At 43.2% G+C, this 8,437-nt stretch overlaps 2 long non-coding RNA genes across 2 annotated transcripts; both read left to right on the forward strand.

Annotated features, from left to right (window-relative positions):
* The first annotated feature begins 1,978 nt into the window (after window positions 1–1,978).
* LOC139024484 (uncharacterized) lies at window positions 1,979–2,846 on the forward strand. The gene is made up of 3 exons (XR_011475804.1): window positions 1,979–2,358; window positions 2,654–2,724; window positions 2,811–2,846. It is a non-coding gene; the product is annotated as an uncharacterized lncRNA (long non-coding RNA).
* Window positions 2,847–3,104: 258 nt separating this feature from the next.
* Window positions 3,105–3,877, forward strand: LOC139024485 (uncharacterized). The gene is made up of 3 exons (XR_011475805.1): window positions 3,105–3,302; window positions 3,389–3,670; window positions 3,750–3,877. It is a non-coding gene; the product is annotated as an uncharacterized lncRNA (long non-coding RNA).
* Window positions 3,878–8,437: the final 4,560 nt, after the last annotated feature.

The following is an 8,437-nucleotide window of genomic DNA, read 5'->3' on the forward strand; positions in this document are numbered from 1 at the left end:
TTTTTTCGTTATGTGTCAGACCACAGTAAGACTAGCTGTCTCCATTGGCGTTGGCTAATGGGGATCCTAATAAATCGCATGAAAATCTCCACACTTCACACTCAATGTGACATTGACAACAGTGAGGACCCAAGGGCATACAGCTGTTGGTCAATTCAAAGACAGTAATTGGCTGATCTAACCTTGAACACATCTCAACATTGGATGTATCAGTGAATATGATTATAAAGGGATGAAAGGACTGAGGGATGGAGAGAAGGAAGAATAAAATAAGGTGGGATAGAACGAAGGGGTGTTTTTAGGGATGAGGGATGGAGAGAAGAATGAAATGAGGAGGGATAGAAGGAGGGATGGAGGAATGGGGGAAGAAGATGTGGAAGGAAGGAGTGAAGGAGGGAAAGGAGGGATTAAAGGAACGAGAGATCCCAGCTGCAATTTACAGTGCACTCAGTCAATGCAGACAGAGATTACAAAATGATATCAAGGCAAGAGAACGGCCCAATCCTGGCAAACTCCAGAAACCGTCAAACATGACACCGACAAGTGGCTACACAAACACACAGCGACAAGTGGCTACAATCTAGGGTTATGATTCCAAGGTCAGTGATTCTCTTCATAATGTCCACAAGGTCCCAAACAGACAGACTGGGGATGACGATGTTTAAAAGAAGAGGCTTCGGAGTCACTGACCACATCCCAAATGGCACCTTATTCCCTATGGGCCCGGGTCAAAAGTAGTGCACTATAAAAGGGAATAGGGTACCATTTGGGACGAAGACAGTGACTCAATCTGATGTGGCCCAGAGGAGGGAGAAAGAGGCCATTTGAACTGATCTAATACAAACGCAAAATGGTAATTACCTTATCCACTGAGATTAGATAGCACTCTGCCATGCAGATTAGGAGGAGAGATAAAAACTATTGGCCGTTCTATGTCAATTCAATTTGATCCTCTCTCTGGCTAATGGAGTAGATCCAGTCTATTTCATTTAAGTGTATGCTTTCTAAGTCATTAGTTAAGTTCTGTCTAAGCACTTCAAAGGCTAGCTTTCAGGCTTTCGAGGAAGCATGCATAGAGATTGGGTTTGTTCTTAGCTGTGCACACAGAAATGGGTTCTCTTCCATCCTTGTTAGAAGGTATAAATTGTTGAGGTCATAACTTGAGCCAGCCACAGAGTTCTTCTCAACAGGAGTACTGCAGCTCATCGTCCACCATTAAGTGTAACGAAGATGTTTCATTTTATTTAACTACACATGTCAGTTGAGAACGAATTCTTAATTACAGTGGACGGCCTACCCCGGCCAAACCCGGACGACGCTAGCCCAATTGTGCTCCGCCCTATGGCACTCCCAATCACGGCCAGATGTGATACAGCCTGGATTTGAACCAGGGACTGTAGCCTCTTGCGCTGAGATGCAGTGCATTATACCGCTACGCCACTTGGGTTTAGTGAACAAAACTCACGTGAATTACTTTGCCTCACATGTGAAGACTTCCCTTAGTTCTCCAAGCTAATACCTAACCCATTCTGCTGTGGCGTGCAGATCACCCAGGTTGTTGAATGGACTTGTAGAACAGTCTAACTGTACAAAATTCATCAACTCTCCCTCTACGCAGATGTTCTTGCAGCTTACGCTGGCACCGGACCTTTGAGCTGGATAGGAAAATTTGCCACATCTATAGGGATTTTCCCCTCCTAGTGTAGAAGCATGAAGAAGAGGAAGCGGTCTTTCCACTCCCTCCACATGAGGAATCATAGGACATTTCTCCAATTGTCAAGTCTACTCCCAGTTTATTCATTATTACGCACACCTGCCACCATCGTTACGCGCACCTGCGCTTCATGAGACTCACCAGGACTCCCTCACCTTCCTGATTACCTCCCCTATATCTGTCACTCTCTTTGGTTCTTTCCCCAGGTGTTATTGACTCTGTTTCTTGTTTTGTTCCATGTTCGTTTATTTACTGAATTCACTCCCTGGGGCCTGTTGCACAAAAGTAGAATTAAGACATCCGGGATAAATGACTCAGCTGAGCTCAATGAAGCCAAAACATGTGCGTCCAGGCTTAATTGGTTGCACAAAGACCAAGCCAGGATGAGCAGACACGGATTCATTAAGCCAGGTGAAACCAATCCTGGATAGGTGCGCGCTCACGGCTCACTCAAATAGACCCCGCCACAGATTAACTGATTTACCATGGCAACTAGAGCCGCGTACTTTTCCCCGTCGGAAGCACAAATCCTCATGGAGGCATACGAGGAGGTAAAAGATATAATTAAGAAGAAAGGCAACACCGCCACAGTGATAAAGCAAAGAGAAAAAAGCGTGGCAAAGTATTGCAGACCGCCTGAATGCGTAAGTAGTGCACAATTACACACTCACCGCTCCGCTGAAACATCACAATTACAATTCAAATATTAATTCACATCTCCAAAAATGCAGTTGTACTGTAATTATGAAACGGTTAAATTTTTAATTGAAATGCACTGCAGATATGAGTGAAATTGTAAAGTAACTCCATCACACTGTATAAAGCTATGATACATTTTTTATATTTTTACTGAAAACAAGACAAAAATACAAGTAATTTTTTGCAGTGTGACTCCATTAAATGTGTTGTGTTGTGTGTGTGTGTGTGTGTGTGTTGTAGATTAAACATGAACGGGCCAAAACGGACATGGCAGCAGGTCAAAATCAAATACAAGAACATTCTGCAGAATGGTATGGTCCCTGACTAAATTTAACAAAGCACAAGCATATATTGTACCCAGAAGGTGCCTGCTCACACATTGTCTGTACTGTTTTAGCAGTGAAAAAGAATACCCACAGACAAGGCACGGGTGTGGGTCACCAAAGGCTGACCTTACCCCAGCAGAGGACATGGCCTTGGAGCTAAATAAAGGCAGGCCCGTCTTAGAGGGATCCCTGGGGGAAAGAGACGAGCATAGGTTCCTCCCAAGATGCCACCCGCTTCATTCAAGGTATGTCCTTCCATCTCTACATGGGATACAACCACATTCATATTGAATCAATTTGGACTGTCTGACTTTGGTACCTATTGCCTTGCAGTGTCTGGCAGCACTGTGTTCCTGTTAAGCCACCAGCACAAGCACCAGACGATGCTGATCCAGTGAGTACTCCATCAAAGGCATACTGTAGGCCTGGCATGTCTTGTCTACTAGCTTCAATATGAATCCGATTAAATGTGATAGGGTGAAGGCCCCAGTGCAGCAGCAACAGCACATGATGGAGACGATGATGAGGAGGAGACCATCTCTCTGGATTCCAGAAGGCATGAGGTATCATGTTAAGACTGTGAAAGTACTATTTACCTACAATGGTGAGGAGTCCTCATCAAAATCAAAAAATCTAATTTCTTTTACAGGACCCAGATGCTATACAGTGGGAAAACCAGCCTGGCAAACTAGTGCGTATTAATAAAAGGACACCACATCCTGCCAAATTCCAGCTGCGCTAATTGTATTGTGTTCACAGAGCTCACAAGCTATCAGAAAGTTGTATGGCAACCACCTCCGGCGCCAAATAGAACTGGCAGACATAGACATTCAGTACAAGAAGAAAAAGATGGAAAATCTTGCACTGGAGTCCGAAATAAAAAAGAGACAATTAGAAACTGGACCTTGAAATAAAAAAACTTGAGAGGGAGGTGAGATATGCCTTCAATGTACACTGTATGCTAACTGTAACACAAATGTATTAATCATTATTTTTCTTTCCTCCCCCAGCTCCAAGAAGATGACACAGCTCAAAATAAAAATTAGGTATATTCTCGTAAAGTCAAGTGAGCCATGACATATGAGCTCTTATTGTGAGCACACAGGACGGTGGCATCTTTCTAAGATTTTTTTTATTTTCCCAGCAATCAGTACAACCAAGTCATCGTTATAAGGCATCCCCTCTTTTGCCCACCCCCCAGCACCAGGTGTGGCCACTAGCCTATATGAAGGCCCAAAATTGTGTGTTCCTTTCTGCTCTGACAATGGCATGCCCATTCGTGCGAGATGTGGTGGATGAAGAAGCACTTGTGCTGAGGAGAGCCTTCAGGCGAGAAAGGTCTTCAGGGACCGGTTGGACCCACTGCCTTCCCTGATGACCATCTATATGAAAGATACAGGTTTTCTGCAGATGGCATCAGGTATCTATGCAGACTACTGGTCCCAGGATTAAGCACCGCACTGCACGGAGCCATGCACTGAGTGTGGAGCAAATGGTTTGTGTGGCCTTGCGCTTTTTTGCTAGTGGAGCCTTCCTGTACTCAGTGGGGGATGCAGAACAGCTGAACAAGGCCACAATTTGCCGCACAATAAGGAGTGTGTGTCTGGCTATCAAAGCATTAGCAGATGTCTTCATCTCCTTCCCTGGCCACAGAAGACTCTGTGACATCAAAGAGGAGTTCTATAGGATTGCAGGTAAGAGGATCTACAAATTACAGGACAACTGGTAACACATAGTAGGATACTCATTACTTTGTGTGACAGGTTTCCCCAATGTCATTGGTGCAGTGGACTGCACACACATAAGGATAAAAGCCCCCTCAGGTGCCCATGAGGCCGATTTGTGAATAGGAAATCCTTTCACAGCATAATGTTCAGGTGAACATAACTTTTTGATATTGTCCATTGACGAACACTCTGCATTGCCAGTGATGTGCATTGATTGGTGTAATATCCTCATCTTATGATTTCAGATGGTCTGCAATGCTGACTGTGTGATCAGCAATGTTGTGGCAAAATGGCCTGGCTCAGTCCATGACTCCAGAAATCTTTCGGGCCTCTGAAATCTATCAGTGCCTATCACAAGTAAGCCACACAACCCCTATTTATAACCATCATGGCTGTCAAGAATATCACTGTGTTTATGAGGTAGATATGATGAGAATTTTGTGTTGACAGGTGAATTCTCTGGTGTGTTGCTGGGAGACAGGGGGTATGGCTGCCAGCCTTTTCTCCTGACACCTTTCACAGACCCCCAGGAAGCACAGCAGGCCTAACACCATGCCCATGCCAGGACCAGGGCCAGAGTTGAAATGACCTTTGGCCTCCTGAAGGCACGCTTTCACTGCCTTCACAAATTAAGGGTCAGCCCTGTTAGGGCATGTGATATTACTGTGGCTTGTGCTGTCCCCACAATGTGCCTGCCTGAGGAAGGAGAGGGCCCCCAGAGTGCCACCAGCCATGGACTGGGACAATCCGGCAATCTTCCCTGATGACGACAGTGGTCGGCTGCTGAGGACCAATATGTGTTGAATTATTTAGTTAGGATGTGTGTGCTTTCAATTTTGTTAAATATGTCCTGCGTGGCAGAGGAATTTGGGTTTTTTTGGGTTCGTTTTTTGACGAATTTGGCCTCTTATGATGTTTGTCGGGTATACTGTGTGTAATACAAGGCTGCAGGGAGGCTACTGCATCCATTCATTTGTCTGTTCAGTTGATGTGTATGGATTTGTCCTGCATTTATTTTAGTGTGCAGACATGCAGGGTGTGTTATATACAGACCTTTGAATGTGTATGTATCATTTTGTATAATATGCTTGGATTCTGTGCTTTCCATCTTGGTAGAGTCACTGTGACTTCAGTTTCGAAAGGAGCTGATGGTTTACCTGCTTTGTTTTGTCCTTATTCAATAAAGGAACATAATGTTACACATTGTGTTTTTATATTCATATGGAATGTGTATTTGTTTATATGACAGAGTACTAGGGCCACACTGAAGAAAAAGGATAAAGTCATAAATTTATGAGGCTGTTCTTTCTGCAGAAAAGCTACATATTGTTTTTACAGTTTTGATACTTATGACATATGTATACTTAATATTCTGGCACATCAGCATGTCTTTGTTTATGAAACCATACTGAAGTACAATTTCACGAAATGCCCCACATCTGTCATTTTAACAACTGTCCTCCTTTAAAACAACTGGTTACAATATTATGACTTGTGTTTTTTTCCCCTCTGTGGCCCTAATATTCTATCATTTTATATATAGCCTTATAGTCTATGGGAAACTGTAAATTATCTAATGATAGCAACCTCATCTAAAAATAATTTTTTATCCAAAATCATGAAATTAATGATCACAAACGTTTAAATAATAACAGTGGGTCTAGTTATAGTGATAACAATGTATAGTGAGCAGTGAAATAACTATTGGTTTCCATTTGTGGTGACCTGCATGACATTAGGGAAGAGATTAAATAGATCCTGGAATTTAGCCTGGTCTGGAGCAGGCTAGCTCCACAGAATAAAATCCATGGTAATTTATACCATAACATATCCTCCTGCCCCCTATCCATCTTTAGTGCAACCGGATTACGGATCAATTGAGCCAGGATCACCAAGATATCCTGGCTTAATCCCTTATCCTAGTTTGTGCAACAGGCCCCTGTACTTGCTTCCTGATTATTAGTGTACACGTTGCACCAATAAGTCTCCCTTAGTCACTTACTATTGCTAGGTATGTATTGGCTCTACAAATAAAGTGAATATCACTCTAGATGTTTCAGATTCATAGAAAGTCCCCACACCAATTTCAAACACACAGTATCATCATATTAGTCTGTATCTGGTATGAAAGCCAGAAGACCCTAATGGAATATGTTGTTAAACTTTATTGTGTTAACTTGATTGTGTATTAACCCATATCACACTCTCAATGATGAGCTTCTATATTGAGTTCAAAGGCACTTAAATCTTCTGTCTTGCCCATTCACCCTCTGAATGGCACACATACACAATCCATGTCTCAATTGTCTCAAGGCTTAAAAATCCTTCTTTAACCTGTCTCCACCCCTTCATCTATAATGATCGAAGTGGATTTAACAAGTGACATCAAGAAGGATCATAGCTTTCACCTGGATTCACCTGGTCAGTCTACAACGTCATGGAAAGAGCAGGTCTTCCTAATGTTTTGTACGTGCAGTCTATATGAAATGACAGGCTTGAGAAAATTATTTATTGTAGGCTTAAACATTGCAATTGAGGAATTCTATGTATTGGTAACCATTACATGGCAATTGAGGAATTATAGGCCCATCTCATGACATTTAAATAAACATTATCTGTGTTGGCGGCAGAGTTTGATCGCTGTGGTTACCCAGAAAGGCTAATGGCCTGATAGATATGCTTAACAGGTAATATACCTAACCATTCAAATCAAATCAAATCAAATCAAATCAAATCAAATTTTATTAGTCACATACACATGGTTAGCAGATGTTAATGCGAGTGTAGCGAAATGCTTGTGCTTCTAGTTCCGACAATGCAGTAATAACCAACAAGTAATCTAACCTAACAATTCCACAACTACTACCTTACACACACACACAAGTGTAAAGGGATAAAGAATATGTACATAAAGATATATGAATGAGTGGTGGTACAGAACGGCATGCAGATGCAGTAGATGGTATAGAGTACGGTATATACATATGAGATGAGTACTGTAGGGTATGTAAACATAAAGTGGCATAGTTTAAAGTGGCTAGTGGTACATGTATACATAAAGATGGCAAGATGCAGTAGATGATATATAGATACAGTATATACATATGAGATGGGTAATGTAGGGTATGTAAACATTATATTAAGTGCATTGTTTAAAGTGGCTAGTGGTACATTTTTACATAATTTCCATCAATTCCCATTTTTAAAGTGGCTGGAGTTGAGTCAGTATGTTGCAGCGGCCGCTAAATGTTATGGGTGGCTGTTTAACAGTCTGATGGCCTTGAGATAGAAGCTGTTTTTCAGTCACTCGGTCCCTGCTTTGATGCACCTGTACTGACCTCGCCTTCTGGATGATAGCGGGGTGAACAGGCAGTGGCTTGGGTGGTTGTTGTCCTTGATGATCTTTATGGCCTTCCTGTGACATCGGGTGTGTAGGTGTCCTGGAGGGCAGGTAGTTTGCCCCTGGTGATGCGTTCTGCAGACCTCACTACCCTCTGGAGAGCCTTACGGTTGTGGGCGGAGCAGTTGCCGTACCAGGCGGTGATACAGCCCGACAGGATGCTCTCGATTGTGCATCTGTAGAAGTTTGTGAGTGCTTTTGGTGACAAGCCGAATTTCTTCAGCCTCCTGAGGTTGAAGAGCGCGCTGCGCGCCTTCTTCACAACGCTGTCTGTGTGGGTGGACCAATTCAGTTGTCCGTGATGTGTACACCGAGGAACTTAAAACTTTCCACCTTCTCCACTACTGACCCGTCGATGTGGATAGGGGGTGCTCCCTCTGCTTTTTCCTGAAGTCCACAATCATCTCCTTTGTTTTGTGACGTTGAGTGTGAGGTTATTTTCCTGACACCACACTCCGAGGGCCCTCACCTCCTCCCTGTAGGCCGTCTCGTCTGTTGGTAATCAAGCCTACCACTGTAGTGTCATCCGCAAACTTGATGATTGAGTTGGAGGCGTGCATGGCCACGCAGT

This window comes from Salvelinus sp. IW2-2015, unplaced genomic scaffold, assembly GCF_002910315.2.
Source record: "Salvelinus sp. IW2-2015 unplaced genomic scaffold, ASM291031v2 Un_scaffold1567, whole genome shotgun sequence".
In the NCBI taxonomy this organism is placed as follows: Eukaryota; Metazoa; Chordata; class Actinopteri; order Salmoniformes; family Salmonidae; genus Salvelinus; species Salvelinus sp. IW2-2015.